Genomic DNA, 19,198 nt, shown 5'->3' with positions numbered 1-19,198 from the left:
CAAGATATGGAAACAGCATAAGTGTCCATCAATAGATGAAGGGATAAAGAAGATGTATATATACACAATGGAATATTACTCAGCCGTAAAAAAGAATGAAATCTTGCCACTTGCAGCAACATGGATGGACCTAGAGGGTATTATGTGGAGTGAAATAAATCAGAGAGAGAAAACCAGATACTGTATGATTTCACTTACATGTGGAATCTAAAAAACAAATATAACTAAACAGAAACAGTCATAGACACAGAGAACAAACAGGTGGTTGCCACAGGGAAGGCGGGTAGGGGTAGGAGAGAATTAGGTGAGGGAGATTAAGAGGTACAAACTTTCACTTACAGAATAAATGAGTCATGGGAATCAAATGTACAGAGTGGGGAATATAGTCCATAATTAGGTAATATGTTCATATGGTGACAGATGGTAACTAGACTTGTAGTGATCATTTTGAAATGTATAGAAATATCGAATCACTGTGTTATGTATCATGAACTAACACAGTGTTGTAGTCAATTATACTTCAAAAAGAAGCAAACAAACTCAGAAAAAGAGATCAGATTTGTGGTTACCAGAGGTGGGGAGGGGAGGGGAAGGGGAACTGGATGAAGGTAGTCAAAAGGGACAAACTTCCCGTTATAAGGTAAATAAATACTAGGGATGTAATGTACAATATAATACGTATAATTAACACTGCTGCAAGTTATAAAGGAAAATTGTTAAGAGAATAAATCCTGAGCTGTCATCACAAGGAGAAAATATAAATATTTTTCTATTTAATGTATGCGTATGAGATGTGGATATTCACTAAACCCACTGTGGTAATCATTTCATGATGTATGTGAGTCAAATCACTATGTCGTACACCTTAAATTTACACAGTGCTGTAGGTCAATTATATCTCAGTACAGCTGGAAGAAAAAAATACTTTCTGCAGCTCCCCACATTCAGGAAGTTAAAATTCCTCATCTTGCATCTGTAGGGGACACTCCGCCCTCCCCAGCACCCCAGGCCTGCACGTGGCATGTGGTGTGTGCCCTCTGGCTGGCCTGCCTCCCCATCTTCACTTGTAGAAATTCTGTGGCCCCTTAAACGTTCCTTTCCTGTTTCTCACCAGAGGATGAGGAGATTCGCCCTACTTTTGAAATCCCAAAACCGTTTCGTATTTTTTTCAAAATGAAGTTTCCTTTGGTGGTGTTTTTTTTAATTACAAAAACAAAACCTACTCAATTACCGAAACATCAGAAAATACCAATAAGCAAAAAAAAAAAAAAAAAAGTAAAAATAACACTCACCAGAAACAGCCAGCGTTACCACTTTGAAGTACATATTTTGCTCTGTTTATGATCGTTGTTAGATCTGTCTCATTGATTCATTCATTCGAAACACCTTTCAGTATCCTGTTACGAGGGTATATCCTTAGGGCAGGAGGGGGATGACCTTATTACAGGAGGTCAAGGAGAGAGGCTTAAAGGCCAGGGGGGCTTAAAGGAGGGGCCTTTGACCCAAATTGGGAAGCATGCTGCAGAACCCCAGGAAAAGTGGTTGCAGTCATGGGAGAATCAGGCAAAGCTGGGACTGGGGCTGTCTGGGGTCTGGGCTGGAGCTCACAGTTGGGGGAGGCATGTGGGGAGGTGAAGGTGGGGATGTAACTAGAGGTGCCTCATGGTCTTGGACTCTGCACTCGGGGGTGAGGGGTCACTGAAGTGTTTATAAGCAGGGAACCTGCGCTTTAGGTAGCTGGGTGGCTGGTGGTGGGGTGCTTTTGGGGGCTGAGGGGAGGAGCAGGCAGGAGGCTCCTTGAGGACAAGGACCATTGTCTCTATCTCCAGGCCTTGGCTCTGGGGGGTTAGACTGAAAGGTGAGGTGTATCAGGGTACCTGCAATTGGGGAGGGGGGCAGCAGGAGACGAAGGTGAGCTGGGGACTCGTGGAGGTACAGTAGGAGGCTGTCGAGTAGTTCAGGTGAGAGACCAAGGGGTGGGGCAACGGAGTGGAGGCTGGAGAGAGGGGGGCAAACCAGGAGAGGGGGTAGCGAGGGCAAGATCAGAGTCAGGCCAGCTGGAGCCGAGGAGGATTTCATTCATTTCTTCTTCCAGAGTTTCTGGAGGGCCTGCTCTGTGTCCTATACATACCCGATGCTAAGACCACATGCCCTCTATCTCACCTGGAAGAATCTCAGTGCAGGCCAGACCAGTATAAGCCCCTGGGGTCTTTGCTTGTGGTGTAACCGAGCAGGACCCTGTGGGGCCTTCCTGGGACAGGCCTCCCCCATATCCTCTGCTTTAGCTCGTCTCTTAAGTACCTACGAATGGTATTTGATGAACATTTCCTGAGTTGTTTTACATATGCTAAACCCCCCACCAAAGGGAAGACTACTTGATGACCTGAATACTTAGCCCCAGGCCTCCTGGAGCCTAAGGACTGATCATGTGAACCCCTGTGACACCGCCCTCAGCCAGTCAGAGAACTGTGCACAAGCCGATCACGTACCCTGCGACCCTTGTCCCTTGCCTGGCTTTTAAAAAAGCTTTGCTGAAACCCTTCGGGAGCTTGGGGGTTTTTTAGGGCATGAGCCACCCGTCTCCTTGTATTGCCCTGCCCTGATAAACCTTTCTCTGCTCCAAACTCCGACGTTTTGGTATGTTTGGCCTCACTGTGCGTCAGACAAATGAACTCGTGCTAACAGAGGGGAGATGTGGCCTAGGAAGTAGCAGGGGCTGGGGTGTGTACCCAGGTCTGTCTGAGCCGGGAGAGGCTTCCAGCGAGGGGGGACACCGCCGCTGACTTTGGAAGGCGGGCCAGCAGACGAGGCTGGGGAGGGAACTCCAGGCAGAGGGAAGCATGTGGAAAGGCGCAGGCACAGAACCACAGGCAGCTGCTGGGGAAACCACCATAGTGGGTGAGACAGGGAAGGAAGGAGCAGCGGCGGAAACAAAGTTCCCTACATGTTGCCAAAAGCGGCCACGGGCAGAGGAGTTTTCGTACCCTTTCCCGGGTCACTGCCCCTGACCCACCGTGCCCAAGGATGGTTGGGGTCCAGCAGGGTGTGGGGTGCTGAGGCCGGAAACCAGACAAGGTCTCACGGTGCTCTTCTCAGCCAGAGTCCGCCTGCCTTGGGAGAACAGGTCTAAGGAGAGAAAAGATTTTATCTTTTTTATATTCTCCTCTCCTCTCCCCGCCCCACCTCCTCATTCACAAGCCCAGATGGGAGGAGTTGAGCAAACATTTAAGCTTATGATAGAAACTCCTTCTAAGGGTAATTGTGAGCACTGACTGAGGTCATCCACCTGCCACTGGAGTGCCCAGGGAATGTTGGCCACTGTTACTATTACTGTTACTGTTTACCCTCAAGAAACCATTGGAGGGGCAGGGCTATGGTGAAACATCAAATGACGTACAATCAAGGAGTCCTGAGAATGTGAGTGAGGAGATCTGAATTCTGTTCTTGATCCCACCCTTTGGTTTATTTTGGACAAGCCACCTCCTCTGTCTGGGCCTGTACAATGACATTTTGAATTAGGAGATGTCAGGTCCCCTCCATTCTGTGGTGCCCTGAGCCTCCGCCCCAAAGTGTGTTTGTTAGAGGCGTTTAGTCCTACAGGCAACCAAGAAAGGGAGCAACGGAAAAAATATGGTTTGCTTTAACTGGAAGGGGAAAATCTGGGTAAGCCCCTGAGTCAGAGATCACATGAAGGCAGTGAGGCCTTCCAGCCTCTGTGGTGATGGAGTGGGAAAACTTTTCCTCCCTTCCCTCAGGACATCCTGTTTCTGGAAAAACCCCTGCTCTGGCTGAGGGTTCACTTTGGCTCTTGTGCCCCACCTGGTGGTAAGATTTGAACACAGGGCTGGGGAGCTGAGGACTGGCCATGCCCGTCTGCCTGGGACCGTTCCTGCTTCCCGCTATGCGGGGCGGCTGGAGAACCCACTCTCATGGGCCACTAAGGCCTCCCAGCTGCCACACTGGTGGCCATTCCTCCTTGCCGTGACCCTGCTGACCAGCCCTTCTTTCTAGACACCTCTCCCTCGCTGTCCCTGGGGTTGCACCATCTTGGTTCACTCCCTTCCCTTCTAGAAACGTCTTTGCTGCTCCTCTTACTAAGCTCAAATGTCACCACTCCGTGAAGCCTTGAACACTCGGTCTTTTCCTCCATGGATTACCTTGTTTGGATCTTTGCTGCGTGACTCATTGGCCTTCATCGTAATCTCTCCTGTGTACACGTTTTGGAGGCGAGCTCCTCTAAATACGCGTGCATTTGGTTTGTTTCTGTGTTCTCCAAGCCTCCAGTCCCTTGCTGGCCCATAGGAGCCCTCTGCAAACTCGTGAAAAAACTGCAAGGGAGTGGGTCTCCCGCAGGCATGGCTCCTCTGTCCCCTGCTCCCCTCTTTCCCTGGACGTGCATCCCCCCTTGTTCCTCCCACCATTTTTCTTTTGAGCTTAAATTCATCATGATATCTGAGGGCCTGTAGAGCATTTCCCTAACCCTAATGTCCCCGCAGATATGCCCACATCCTAACCCCCCAAATCCGTGAAGATACTACCTTCCACGGCAAAAGGGATTTTGCACGTGTGATCACGTTACGCTCTTGAGATGGGGAGGCTATCGTGGCATGTACTCATGGGCCCAGTGTAATCCCACGCGTCCTTAGAAGAAGAGGCAGGAGCGTGAGAGCCAGAGAGGGAGACGTGGAGGTAGAGGCCGAGATGGGAGGGACGCAGGGCCGCAAGCCAAGGAATGCAGGCAGCTCCAGAGGCTGGAAACGGCAAGGAAGCAGATTCTCCCCTAGAGCTGCCAGAGGGAGCAAATGTCATCGTGCCGACTCATTTTGGGCTTCTGACCTGCAGAATTGTAAAGTCATGTGTGCTTTTTCTTTTCTTTTTAAATTTTTATTATTTACTTATTATTTATTTGTGGCTGTGTTGGGTCTTCGTTTCTGTGCGAGGGCCTTCTCTAGTTGCGTCAAGCGGGGGCCACTCCTCATCGCGATGCGCGGGCCTCTCACTATCGCGGCCTCTCTTGTTGCGGAGCACAGGCTCCAGACGCGCAGGCTCAGTAGTTGTGGCTCGTGGGCTCCAGACGCGCAGGCTCAGAAGTTGTGGCTCACGGGCCTAGTCGCTCCGCGGCATGTGGGATCTTCCCAGACCAGGGCTCGAACCCGTGCCCCCTGCATTGGCAGGCAGATTCTCAACCACTGCGCCACCAGGGAAGCCCAATGTGTGCTTATTTTAAGCCACTAAATTTGTGGTAATTTGTCACAGAATCAATAGGATACTAATAGATATCTCAATATAAACATCAAGATCAGACTTCCTAATCTCCAAGGGCCTCCCTACACGAGAAGCCGACTTCCCTTCTCCTTGCGCACACCCCGCAGTCAGCCCCGAACCCTCCTCTCCCCTGTGATTCCTCTGCTCCTGCGGTCCCACCCCTGCTCACTGAATGTGGTTCCTGCCTCCTTGTACTGTTCCCGTCACTGGTAGGAGGTGCCACCGAGGCCGTCCAATTTAAAAACGAAGAAGCAAGCCTAAGGCAGGAGAGAGGGATTTATTTTGTTTCTTATTTTTTTCTCTGTTCAAATGACAGGGTTTTATTGGATTGTTGGTGTCTTTTTAAAATTTTTTATCTTTTTCAAGGAAGTTACTTTTATTTATTTATTTATTTCTTAATTGAAATATAGTTGATTTACAATGTTGTGTTAGTTTCCCATATAGGTTATTACAAAATATTGAGTAGAGTTCCCTGTGCTCTACAGTAGATCCTTGTTGGTTATCTGTTTTATATATAGTAGTATGTATATGTTTTTTTTGTTTGTTTTTTAAAATTATTTTATTTTATTTAACTTATTTTTGGCTGCATTGGGTCTTGGTTGCTGCACGTGGGCTTTTTTTAAAAATTATTTTATCTTATTTAATTTATTTTCGGCTACATTGGGTCTTGGTTGCTGCACGTGGGCTTTTGGCGAGCAGGGGCTACTCTTCGTTGCGGTGCACGGGCTTCTCATTGTGGTGGCTTCTCTTGTTGCGGAGCACGGGCACTAGGGCACGCAGGCTTCAGTAGTTGTGGCGCATGGGCTCAGTAGTTGTGGCTTGCGGGCTCCAGACGCGCAGGCTCAGTAGTTGTGGCTCACGGGCCCAGTTGCTCCGCGGCATGTGGGATCTTCCCAGACCAGGGCTCGAACCCGTGTCCCCTGCACTGGCAGGTGGATTCTCAACCACTGCGCCACCAGGGAAGCCCAGTAGTGTGTATATGTTAATCCCAACCTCCTAATTTATCCCTCCCCACCCAAGAGAGAGGGATTTAGAGGAAAGAGCAGACCTCAGGGCTTCTGAGCCCAGCTCCGTGCTGATCGCTCAGCTTCCTTTCCTCCCTCTCCACCCAAGATGGGGCCACGTCCTCGAAGCCCTTCCTCAGTCCAAACACCTGTCCCATCCTCCTACCCGCGTTCCTGTCATTCGTTCATCCAGTCTGCACACGTCACTGGACCGACTGCCTTGCCATGTCACTGGGCGTGGGCTGCCTTGGGCCGCCCTACTCCCACCATAACCTCTTTTCAGCGCGTTGATCACACGCATCGTCCATGTGGAGACCACCCACGCAGAGTGTGGAGTTTATGAAGGTCTCACGGAGAACTGGACGAGGGGTGACAGCTTGCACGCCAGAGAACACCGTTCTCAAAACGCTTTTCGGATCTTTCTTCAAACTTCCATCCTGTGCAGCCACGCCTGCCTGGTCTCCTGCACCCCTGCCCAGCCCCTGCCAGCCTCCGGCCCTCGCCCTCCGCTTCACGCGGAGCCCTCACTCGGCATTTCCAGTCTGATCCTCCGCTTCCCACTACCCCAGCGCAGCAAAACAAATCATATTTCTCAGGATCTGTCCACCGTAGAAGATTGGGTGGGGGGGCGAGGAAGAGTTGTAAGTAACTCATATTTAATATCATCTTTGTGCCGTAACTCCTAAAGCTTTGCTTCGCTCATTTTTCCTGCTCGAAAACCTCTCGGGCTCCACTTACTGCTGAATTGTTTGCCATCACACTTATCACCTTCTAACAGAGGAAAGAATTTTCTTAGTATGTGTGTTGTTTATAATCTGCCTCCTTCCGCGGGAATGTAAACTCCTCTAGAGCAGAGACTGTGACCGTCTTGTTCTCAGAAGTATCCCAAGGGCCTTGAGCAGTACCCGACACACAGCAGGTGCACAGTAAATACTTTCTGAATGTATGAAAGGCTCATGTCCTAATTCTAAGCTCATCATAAAGGCCCTCTGCTCTCTCGTCATAACCTATAGTATTTACAATTCTGTTCCCTCTCTTGGGACACTGCATGCACAGCCACACCTATGGCTGGGTTCCCAGCTCCTCTTCCCTCTGCCCCAGTCCCTGGCCCATCCTTTTCTCTTCTCCCCCATAAGCAGCCCCCATCTTTGAGGCCAGCTCAGCCCCTGCCTTTCCCGAATCCTTGATCATCCCAGTCTGCACTGGCCCTCCCTCTCAGCGCTCCTGTAGCAATTTCTTTCTGAATCACCCACTAGACTCTGATCAGACGTTGTCCTGGATGGTAATTTCATGTGTGTGTGTTTTGTTTTTGGCTGAGCCGCGAGGCATGCGGATCTTAGTTCCCTGACCAGGGATCGAACCCGTGCCCCCTGCAGTGGCAGCATGGAGTCCTAACCACTGGACTGCCAGGGAATTCCCAGTAATTTCATGTTTCATGCATCTTTTTAAAGAAATGTCCCCCAATAGATGATCAGCTCCTGTAGTACCCACAGTAGGTACTCTGCAGACACTAGATGAAAAAATAAGCCCAAGGAACGGACACTTGGATGGGCACAACTGCTATGCGTAAACCCGTTTAATCCTCAAACGGCCCTCTGAGGTTGAGAGTCTTACTATGTCCATTTCACACATGGGGAAATGGAGGCCGCATGAATTCCCTTGCTAGGAAGCAGCGGAGCCGGGATTTGAGCCCAGGTGATCTGGCTCCAGGACCCGGGTGCTGAACTACCTCTGCACGGCGTAAGTGGCTGTGTTAACATTGGTGCTCTCTCTGTCTTTCTTGTCCTTTGGTTGTGGAGGTGGGTGAAGGGACTGCAGGTGACCCCCGAGGGGTTGTGCCATCTTGAAGGTGCCCCCAGCAAGCTGAGCGTCTGAGTCTTAGGGGCCGGAGACAGGTGGAGAGTTTGCGTCTTGGTCCTGCCTTTGCTGGAGGCTGTCCTTCTGAGCCTCCCTTTTCACAGCTGCGGAGCCGGGAGGATGACTGCTTGTCCTCCGCCACGGGGAATGGGGATGGCTGCTGACCTCTGTTCTGGGTGATGGTTCTAGATTCCTAAGGGGGATTAGAGGCTGGACACAGGGCCCCTCCTAGATGAGCTCTGTGTGTGTGTGTGTGTGTGTGTGTGTGTGTGTGTGTGTGTGTGTGTGTGTGTGTGTAGCAGACCTGGGATCTTTGTGTGTGTGTGTTCAGGCACATATGGGCAGGTGAAATATAGTTAAGGTGAACATGAAGGTAAGAAACTGTGGCTGGTGTCCCCCTGGGGCCTGTGGGAAGGGTTCAGAAGGAGGGGACATCGCTGTGGAGTGCTGCCTGCAGAGAGATGGAGTCTGGACCCCGTGGTGGGGCACAGGAAGCCCCGGTAAGCCGGCCTCTGCCGATTCCCATCACGCGTTCCCCCCTTCTGGCATCTTATATGCTTTAGCCATTTTACACTGCTCTTCTTTTTGTCTTTTTTCCTTCTCTCTCTTTCTTACTAACTCTTCTATTTTGGAATAATTTTAGGTTTACAGAAAAGTTGCAAAGATAGTACAGCTTCCCCCCAATGTCAACATCTGAAAAAAAACGTGGTTTATTTGTCAAAACTAAGTACAGTACTATTAACTAAACTGCAGATGTTATTCAGATTTCACCTGTTTTTCCACTAATGTCTTCTTCCTGTCCCAGAGTCCAATCCAAGATCCCACATTGATTTAGCACTTTGAATTCGTTTTAATTCTCTGAACGCCCTGGGCTCATTCCCGCCTCTCTTCCTTTGACTCTGTCATTCTCTTCGCCTACAGTAAATTTCCTATTCCCAGCAAACTCCTATTCATCCTGCAGCAACCCCTCTTTCAGTCAGGGATAATATGGGGAGTGGTGGTAGGAGTGGGGCTTTGGGATCTGGCTGTTTGCAATATTAGGTGGGGAGAATTTCCACTGCTCCTTCCGTACTCAGGATCTCTTTGACTCTCATTTGTTTTTTTGGGTTTTTTTTGATAAATTTATTTATTTATTTTTGGCTGTGTTGGGCCTTCGTTGCTGCGTGCAGGCTTTCTCTAGTTGCCGCAAGTGGGGCTACTCTTCGTTGCAGTGCATGGGCTTCTCATTGCGGTGGCTTCTCTTGTCGCGGAGCGCAGGCTCTAGGCACGCGGGCTTCCATAGTTGTGGTGCGTGGGCTCAGTAGTTGTGGCTCGTGGGCTCTAGAGCACAGGCTCAGTAGTTGTGACACATGGGCTTAGTTGCTCTGCGGCATGTGGGATCTTCCCGGACCAGGGCTCGAAACTGCGTCCCCTGCATTGGCAGGCGGATTCTTAGCCACTGCGCCACCAGGGAAGTCCCACTCTCATTTGGTGTTTATGTAACCTTCCTTATGCAAATCCAGGCACATGCTGGTGCATACTATTGCTCACTCCCCGCTCTCCCAGCCATGGTTACTCAAGGTGCTGCATCTGCAGGTGACCTTCACAGGGCCCTGCAGACGGCTGAAGGCAGAGCTGGCACAGAGCTCAGGTCTCTCACCTCTGGGAGTTTCAGCGGCTCCTCTGTCCTTTGTGATTATCCGCCTCTGTGTTCTTCCGCTGTCCGGTCTGGGGGTGCTTTGGTGTAACACTAGGCTCGGTTTGGTGGGTAGTGGGTTTCCTGTGGTTTCTCGGCAGGCTGCACATTTAGATAAGGTTGCATCATCCTTTTATTTATTTATTTATAAAGTCCCCTTTGGGGACTTTCCTTAGGATGCTGCAGCCTAGGCTGTCGCTGGTGTCCCTGCAACCCTTCCACCTACCTCTGCCAAGCAGACCAGGAAACCCCCCAGAATGTTGGACCCCTGGGCTCCCTGACTCCACCCACCTCCGGGGGCTTCGGCAGGGCCCCCCTCCCCCCTCCCCCCTGTCCTCTCTGCTCCTGAGTCCCCTGCTTGGGATGCTCTTCTTCACCCCCATCCTTTAACTCTCCACGCAGCATTAGATTTGTATTGTCTCCCGAATTTAACTTCTGTGTAGATCATTCATTTACATGATTGAGAAATAAAGATATAAAAGTGTAGAGAGGGAAGAGTGTATCTCCTGGAAATTGTTATAGATTGAGAGAAATTTAGGACTCACCTCAACCCAGTACAGCATGAGGGCCTTGTCTGGGTCCTGATTCAAACGAATCAATTATTAAAAAAAAAAAAAAGTTTGTAGGCAATTAAGGAAATTTAAATATAAACTAAGTATTAGATGATAGTAAGAAACTATTTTTAAAGTTTATTAGGTGTGATGATGGAGTTGTGGTATACTTCTGAAAACCCTGTCTCTTAGAGCTACATACTGAAGTTTTTAAAGCTAGAGTGGTACGATGTGTGGGATTTGCTATACATTTTCAGTCCTTTCCCAAAAGATGGGGAGATAAATGAAACTAGAAGGCAAAACGGTGGTAACTGTTGATGCTGGGTGACGGGTAGAAGGATTCACTAGACTATTCTCTCTAGTTCTGTGTGTGTTTGAACACTTCTTTTTTTAATAGTTTTTTTTTTTTAGTAATCTTTTATTTATTTATTTATTTTTATATTTATTCTTGGCTGTGTTGGGTCTTCGTTTCTCTGCGAGGGCTTTCTCCAGTTGCGGCAAGTGGGGGCCACTCTTCATTGCAGTTCGTGGGCCTCTCATTATCGCGGCCTCTCTTGTTGCAGAGCACAGGCTCCAGACGCGCAGGCTCAGTAATTGTGGCTCACGGGCCTAGTTGCTCCGCAGCATGTGGGATCCTCCCAGACCAGGGCTCGAACCCGTGTCCCCTGCATCGGCAGGCAGACTCCCAACCACTGCGCCACCAGGGAAGCCCTGAACACTTCTGTAATAACACAAAATATCACCATCCAGCCTTGTCCCCCATCAGCCTGGTTCTCCTCCAATAACCAATGCTGGTTTTATGTATCCTTTATGCAAATACTAATACATATAATTACTCACTCCTCCCTCCCTCCCTTTTTAAGTACCTTGCTACTGGTGCATTTGCTTTTTCCCCACTTTATTATAAGTGCTAGGCAGAATAATGGCCCCTAAAATGTCCACACCCTAATCCCTGGAGCCTGTGAATGTGTTACTTTACATGGTAAAAGGGACTTTGAGATGGGGGGTTGATCCTGAATTATCCAGGTGGACCCAGTCTAGTCATGTGGATCTTTAAAATCAGAGTCTTCGCTGGCTGTGGTCAGGGGAAGATGTGAGTAAAGGTCAGAGAGACATGGCAAAGCTGGCTTTGAAGCCGAAGGAAGGGGCCACGTACTGAGGGTTGAGTATGGCCTCCTGAAGCTGGAAAAGGCAAAGAAATGAATTCTCCCTGGAGCCTCCAGAAGGGAAGACAGTCCTGCTGGCACCCTGATTTTAGCTCGCACTTCTGACCTACACAAATGTTATATAAGCATGTGTGTTTAGGTTTGTGGTAATTTGTTAAGCAGCCATAGGAAACGATTACGCTCTATCTTGGAGCTATTTCTGTATCAGGGCAGAGATGGCAGAAGCACCAGCTCCTCACTTGTACTCGGCGTTTGGAGTCTGACAGATCTGGGCTTGAGTCCCAGCTCTGCCACGTTCGCTGTGCAATTTTGGGCGAGTTACGTCCCCTCTCTGGACCTGTCTCCTTGTCTGTAAAAAGGTGATAAAAGCACCTGTCTCACAGGGGAGCTCTGAGCGTTAAATCCTACAATGCATCCAAAACATTCAGCACAGTGTCTGGCACATAGTAAATGCTCAAAAAAAAAAAAAGACAGCTGTGAATAACACTATTAACACTATAATTATTAGTACAAGGCGTTTTCCCTGGGTTCTCCAGGTCCCATTGTCCTGTGTTTTGACTCCTTATAAACCTGGGAGGCGGCACATAAATTAGCCCTTGTTTCTGCAGCAAACACCCTCTCTTGCCTGGGTCCGGTGTGCTTGTTTCCCTTTGTGTGGGAGCCCTATTTCCCTAGAAGGTGCTCAGCAGCCGGAGGGCCGGGCTCTGTTCCGACGGCTTGGTGCTGGATATTAGGGTCACAAACTGCTTGATGATTGATCCATTAGCAGGCAGCTTCCAGAGACAGTTCTCTTCTTCCCAAACTCAAGGTTCCCTCCTTCCCACACCAAGGGCAGGTCAAGGGCAATGTCAGACCCAGGCAGGGCAGGCTGCCATGCTGCTTCCACATGGCACAGACCCTGAGAGTGATGGGAACCTCCTGGATCCCTCTCACGGTCCCCAGCAGCCAGGTTTTGCATGAGCTTGCCACTTCCTGAGGCCAGCCACTTACTGTCGGGTAGTTCTGGTTATTACAAAGGTTTCCTCCCCACCTGTGACCCCTGTCCCTGTTCTGCCCTCTGGGGCCACCTGGAAAGGGTCTGCTTCCCTTTCTGCCTTTTAGATGAGTGACAGGTGGCAGAAGGAGTGCAGGCTTGGGGGGCAGAGCCGTGGGGTCCAGTCTCAGCTCTGCCACTGACATGCTGGGTGGCCTTGGGATTACGTGAGTCTGTGAGTCTTTTTTGAACCCTGTTTTCTTCCTTCCTTCCTTCCTTCCTTTCCTTCCTTCCTTTCTTCCTTCCTTCCTTCCTTTCTTTCTATTTTTCTTCCTTCCTTCCTTCCCTTCTTCCTTTTTTCCTTCCTTTCTTTCTTCCTTCCTTCCTTTCTTTCTTTCTTCCTTTCTTTCTTTCTTTCTTTTTTTTTCTTCCTTCCTTCCTTCCTTTCTTCCTCCCTCCCTCCCTCCCTGCAGTGGCAGCACGGAGTCTTAACCACTAGACCACCAGGGAAGTCCAGAATCCTGTTTTCATAATCCGTAAAAAAGGAACGAAATACCCACCTTTCAGGATCATTGTGGGACCCTATGGAAAACACCCCCATCTAGTGAACACCCAGTAAGTGCTGTGTCCCTTCCCTCCACTCCAGGCCACTCCTGGGCTCCTTAACTGCTCCCTGGGGAGGAGGTTTGGAGGCGGCCCCACCCCTCTCTGCTACTCTGGCAGGGATGGGCCAGCCTCCAGGGCGGCCAGCGGCAACTGCCTGGAGTCTTTTTCTTCTGCTGCCAGACAGCCGTTGCCTCAGTCCTTCCCTGCCCGACTTCTGCCTTCTCTGGGCTTCGGCTTCCCAGCTGGGAAGAGGAGAGAGGTCTCCTCTTTGCGGGAAGCGTCATCCTCTCTCACTGCTGAGACGGAGGCCTGGCCAACCCCTCGCTCTCCTCTTCTCTGTCCTCACTGTGCCTGGGGGCGCTGAAACTCCCCTCTCCTCTGCCACAGTCCCACAGATGCTAACGCCTCCGCTGGGCATAGAAACACCGCCTTATTTTTAGTTCTGGCCCTGGTCCATCACACTGTACCCCTCCCTGCGTGAACTTGTCCACATCTGCAAGTTGTTTTCCCAAATCCTTAGAACCACAGGAATGCCCTCGGTCACTCCATTTACATGGGCTCTGCTCCTATTTCTCTCTCTAGTGGCCCCGTTTGCTTGTACACAATCTGTTTCTGCCACAAACCCTCTCCAGTGTGCCTCCCAACTCCTTCCGCATCTCCTGTACCCGCCCCCTGCCCCTCCCTCCAGAAGAGAGGAACAGTCCCAGGAAAACCCCAAAGCTGGAAGGGACAAAGGAAGGCAGCAGTGTGTTGATGCACGCCCCGCCCCACACACGCGTGCATGGACTGTGTTCTGCTTTCCACGGCCCGGGGTTGGCCGTGGCTGGATCAGCTCAGTTCTCTGAGGCAAAGTGGTTAACCGAGAGATTACGACACTTTCCCCCTCAGTTTAAATTTATGATGAACAAACAAGCAAGCACCCGCTTTGGGGACAAAGAGTCGAAAGCCGACCCTGACGCAGAACAGCAGGCTTCTAAACGGAGACAGGCGGTGTCTCCCCGGGGCTGGCAGAGAACACTCTTCTGTCTTGAGGCGGCGTTCCAAGAACCTTTAGCAGGAATCCCACTGTCAACATAGCCCCTGCTGGCGATTGTTCCACTTCTGATTCTAGACGGGAAGCTCCTTGAGGACATGGGACATTTTGTTCTCAACTTTTAAAATCTCCAGTTCCTTAGGGTTAAACCCCAGTTCCTCAGGGCTTGTGATATGATGCCCACACCTTAACGGTGCATCTGGTCCCCACTCACCCTCCCCAACACACACACCCTGGACTCTAGGATGTTTCTTTTTAAAAAAAAAACCAATTTATTTATTTATTTTTGGCTGCATTGGGTCTTCGTTGCTGTGCGCGGGCTTTCTCTGGTTGCGGTGAGCGGGGGCTACTCTTCGTTGCAGTGCACGGGCTTCTCATTGCGGTGGCTTCTCTTGTTGCGGAGCACAGGCTCTAGGCGCGCGGGCTTCAGTAGTTGTGGCGCGCGGGCTTCAGTAGTTGCAGCACGCGGGCTTCATTAGTTGTGGCTTGCGGGCTCTAGAGCGCAGGCTCAGTAGCTGTGGCGCACGGGCTCAGTTGTTCCGCGGCATGTGGGATCTTCCTGGACCAGGGCTCGAACCCATGTGGCCTGCATTGGCAGATGGGTTCTTTTTTTTTTTTTTAGAGTTCTTTCATATATATTTTAAACATAGATGTGCAATACATTAAAATATATAGAGATGTGTGAATATATATTTATATATATATGTAAATATATATATCTCTCTCTCTCACAGAGGGCATACATATGCACACTCACATGTCCGTGCGCATACCCCAGCAGGACCCATCTATATGTAAACCAGATGCAGTCCATATCAGGCCAACTTGGACACAAATGAGAACCCTGACTCAGCAGATTGCAGACTGCAACTGCATTGGAGGAACCCTTCAGTTTCTTCTACCAGGTGTAAGGCCATTTAGAAATACACTGAGAAGAGCTCCTTTGGGTGTGTGGCAGAGCCCAGGGCCCCTCTGGCAGTGCACAATTTACCTGAGTAAGGACTGCAGGATTGAGATATGAAGGCGCTATCAAGGAGGAGGGACTTGTGTTGTTTTGGGTCCTGAAACTAATAAGCAAACATCCATAGGATGACTTTAGCTCCAGGAACAACGCACTAGTGTCAGAATCCTTTCTTATCTCAGCTTTAAGCAAATTTCAGGAGGGAGCGAAGAGAAGTGTGTGTTGCTACTCATCACCATCCAGCTTGACCCAGAGAACCGGGCACAGCTTTTAGGGGTGGATAAGTTCAAAGGTCAATCAGGCAGACTTGTAAGATAAAAAGAAGTTACTTAAAATGGAAGGACTTGAAAGCAACATAAGAGGTGACAGGTATTGGTTGGGGTTTATAAATGTTCCAAGAAGCCAAACCTTGTATATGGCACCATTTGCAGCAATATCATTAACATTATTAATAATCATCATAACATATTTATATATACAAAAATAGAGCAAAGCAATTCTAGAAGAGGAGGTGAAAGTGAAGGTGAGGGTCTCTGTGCAGCCCAAATGTCAGCACACTTCAGGAAGCTTCAGAACCAACAAAGACTGAGTGGCATGTATTCCTACAGTATATAGCCAACAAGGGGACATGCAGGTTCCCTTCTTCTTCCCCCTGTGTATGACTATACATTTCCCCACCTTTCCCCCCTGTAATACATATCCATGCACACTTTTGTTTTTTAAATTTATTTATTATTTATTTTTTTGGCTGTGTTGGGTCTTTGTTTCTGTGCGAGGGCTTTCTCTAGTTGCAGCAAGCGGGGGCCACTCTTCATCGCGGTGCGCGGGCCTCTCACTATCGCGGCCTCTCTTGTTGCGGAGCACAGGCTCCAGACGCGCAGGCTCGGTAGTTGTGGCTCACGGGCCTAGTTGCTCCGTGGCATGTGGGATCTTCCCAGACCAGGGCTCGAACCCGTGTCCCCTGCATTGGCAGGCAGATTCTCAACCACTGCGCCACCAGGGAAGCCCCATGCACACTTTAAAAGAGCGACAGGCGGATTCTTAACCACCGTGCCACCAGGGAAGTCCCTAGGATGTTTCTTGAAACTGATAGGCACACTGCACCTCTGACCTGGGCCCCTGCTGTTCCTTCAGCCGGACCCCTCTCCCCCAGGATCCTTCCTTCTTTGGGCCTTGCCCCATAGGACCCTTATCGGAGATGGCTTCTTGGCTGGACGTATGGCACAGCCCTGCCCACTGCATGCGTCCCTGTCCTCTCCCCTGCTTTGCTCCCTCTGTTGACTTGATCACCAGCTGACATGGTATATGTTGATTTTTCTGGTCTTTGTCTCCATCCACTTGAATGTGAACTTCACGGGGGGCCGTGTCTAGTCCTTACGTTTGCTGCTGTATCTCCAGGGCCTAGATGGTGTCCACGGTGGGTGCTGATACTTATTTGTTGAAAGGGAAGCGAGGGCTCAGTATGTGTGGATGGATGAGTGACTTGTAGCGGAAGCCTCTCAGGGCAGCTGGGCCCCTGGATAAGGGACCATCCAGGGAGGGAGAGCTGGGCCCATGTGGCATCCCCCTACCCAAGAGGGCTGAGTGGCCACCTGCTAGCAGAGGCAGGACACGCAGAGAGGGGAGGGCTGGTGTGTGTGGGCTCGCCAGGAGGCTGTGCTGGGCGTGGCCAGAGATGAGGGGTCCCTGGTCGGCCGCCAGCCCTTGCAGCCCTTCCCTTCCTGTCCGGTGAGTCAGCCAGGCCCGGAAACGTGCTAGGGAAGTGGCCCTCTCAGGAGTACAGCGGGGCTAAGGGTCAACAAAACAAGGACCCGCTCAACCGCCCTCCCACTCTGCCCATCAGAAGGCGCCGACCCGCTCGCATCTCCATCTCAGACTGCTGGCCCCCAGAAAGTGAGGGGACGCATCCCCGGTGTTTCAGCCCCCAGCCTGTGGTCCTCTGTGATGCCCCCGGGGAAATGAATGCAGAGCCTCTCCTGCCCACTGATGCTTGTCTCCTGGTCCCTTGATTTCTGGAGTTCAGGCTGGAAGGGGAGGAGGAGCTGCCTGTTCGGACCCTTCTGCTTCTGGCTTTCTTCAGCTGTTGTCTTGTTTCCCCCTCCCCTTCTCCCCTTCTTTCGGGTCTCATCACACAGATTGTTTCCGGTTCAGTATCTGTCGCCCCCTCTAGACTGTAGGTCCTTTGTGTTCATTCGCTGCCGTGTCCTCAGTGCTCTCAGTGCGTGACACCCTGTCTGTAGATGAATGGCTGTGTGAGTGAAGGAGGCAGGAAGGGATTTTGTCCCCTTGGGCTGGTCAGAGAGGCTTTGACAAATGTAGGTGCTTCATAAGCAGGGGCAGCAGGGCACCCCTCGTGATCGCGCCAGCTGGTGCGGACCTCTCCCGTGAGGGGCTGTGCTCTGGAGAAAGTCCTGCTGAGGCAGCCCGGGTAGCCCTGGGGCTCTGGGGACAGGGTAGAGGGCCTGGTGGATAACACCTTTTCCTCAGGTCCACACAACTCACACCTATAGGACTTCCCAGCAATAGAAGGGCCAAGGAGAAAGGCTTCCCGTGTTATGTAAGGCAGAGCCTGAAACTGGATTGGGAGAGGAAAGTGCGAGGGGCTACTGGGGCACGTGTTCCTCTTGCTCTTTACTCCTGCCCGCGCTGCTTCTCTGTTGTGGGACCAGAAAAAGGCAGGGGGGGATGAGAAGGACACAGAAGTCTTCTCCTCTTTTATTCATATATTCAGTGAATATTTATGGGCCAACTCTGTGCCTGACTGTGCAATTGAGCCAAGGACGGAGAGCTGAGTAGACTCAATCCCCAGCCCCAGGGAGCTCACAGCTGGACAGGGAGACAGACAGGTAAACGGTCCCAGGACAAGGCCACAGCTGCTCTGATGGGCTCTGTGTAGGGATGCTGTGGGGACAGAGGAGATACTCTGAGTGTGGGACTTGGTGCAGTCTGCATGGAGGAGGTGCCATCAGAAAAAGGCCTTGAAGGATGAATAGGAGTTCGACATGTAAAGAAAGGGAGGGGGTGGGGAAGGGAGAGAGTATATTACAAGCAGAGGGAGTAGCAGCTGGCAAGGCGGGAAGTTGGGGAAGGGCTATGTCGGTCTGGGGTAAGGGGCTTGGGCGTCGGGGTGGTGAGAGAGGGGACCGAGGTCGGAGGGAGAAAGTGTGGCCGGAGCACCTGCTACTCCAGGCTGAGAACTCAGGCTTGCTCCTGAGAGTGGCGGGTGGGGGTGAATCTAGGCCTCATCCTGGTGTGCTGGTTATTTTCTGTTTGCCTCCCTCTGCCAACCCTCTCTAACCTGCTCTGACCTTGTACACTGCTTCACCCGGCCTCCTGGACCATCTGTTTGGAGGGCAGGAGGAGACCGAAGTTGGGGTATTTATCCTCCGGTATCTCAAATTTCCTTTAAGACTCTCTCGCTCCCCACCCTCTCTCTGCCCCTTTGCTTTGGGTGTGGTTGATCCAGCTCTATAATTCAGCCTCATTGGGCAAAGCCATGGTGGATCACCAAAGCCACAGTGATGAGTTTGGGGAGGGATCTGGGCTCCACCCAGAGCCAGTGAGACTTCAGCTGTGGTTTCTGGGGGAGAGGTAGGGGTTCCTCCCTGATGAGCTTGAACCTGGATGCACAAACCCTGGAACCACAGTCTCCATTTGTTATCACATGTGGCCTGAGGAAGACAGCTGCTGAGAAATGGAGAGAAATCAGGTCTTTGAGGTCCCCGGCAGGCTGCACTGAAAGGCAGCCCAGCCTGACCCTGGACCTTTCAGTTAAGTGAGCTCCTATTCACTATTCTGTTTTTGTTCCTCCTCCCCCCCCCCCTTTTTTTTTTTTTTGTCACTTGCAGCTGAGAGAGTCCTACATGAAACAACGGTCATCATCAAATTTTGTCTTACATTCTAGTTCTTTTGGCGATGGTTCCTCAGGTAGAAAGTACAATGGGATTCAGTCAGAACATCTCAATTCTCCACTTAGGCTACCCCTTCCATCTCGAGCCCGCGTTTGTAAAACAGCACTAACTACACCTGCCTGCTTTGAAGGAAAAGTGAGAAAAGGAAAGGCAGACTGTAGGGCGATTTTCAAACTTTAGTTATTGTTGTTATATT

At 50.7% G+C, this 19,198-nt stretch overlaps 1 protein-coding gene across 1 annotated transcript in view; it reads left to right on the top strand.

The window, feature by feature from the left end:
• VWF (von Willebrand factor) overlaps positions 1-19,198 on the top strand; it is a 202,589-nt gene that overhangs the window by 924 nt on the left and 182,467 nt on the right. The window lies entirely within an intron of this gene.

This window comes from Balaenoptera borealis, assembly GCF_965194805.1.
Source record: "Balaenoptera borealis genome assembly, chromosome: 13".
NCBI lineage: Eukaryota > Metazoa > Chordata > Mammalia > Artiodactyla > Balaenopteridae > Balaenoptera > Balaenoptera borealis.
Note: the sequence above shows the minus strand (reverse complement) of the source record. Positions and strands in the feature narration are given on the sequence as shown.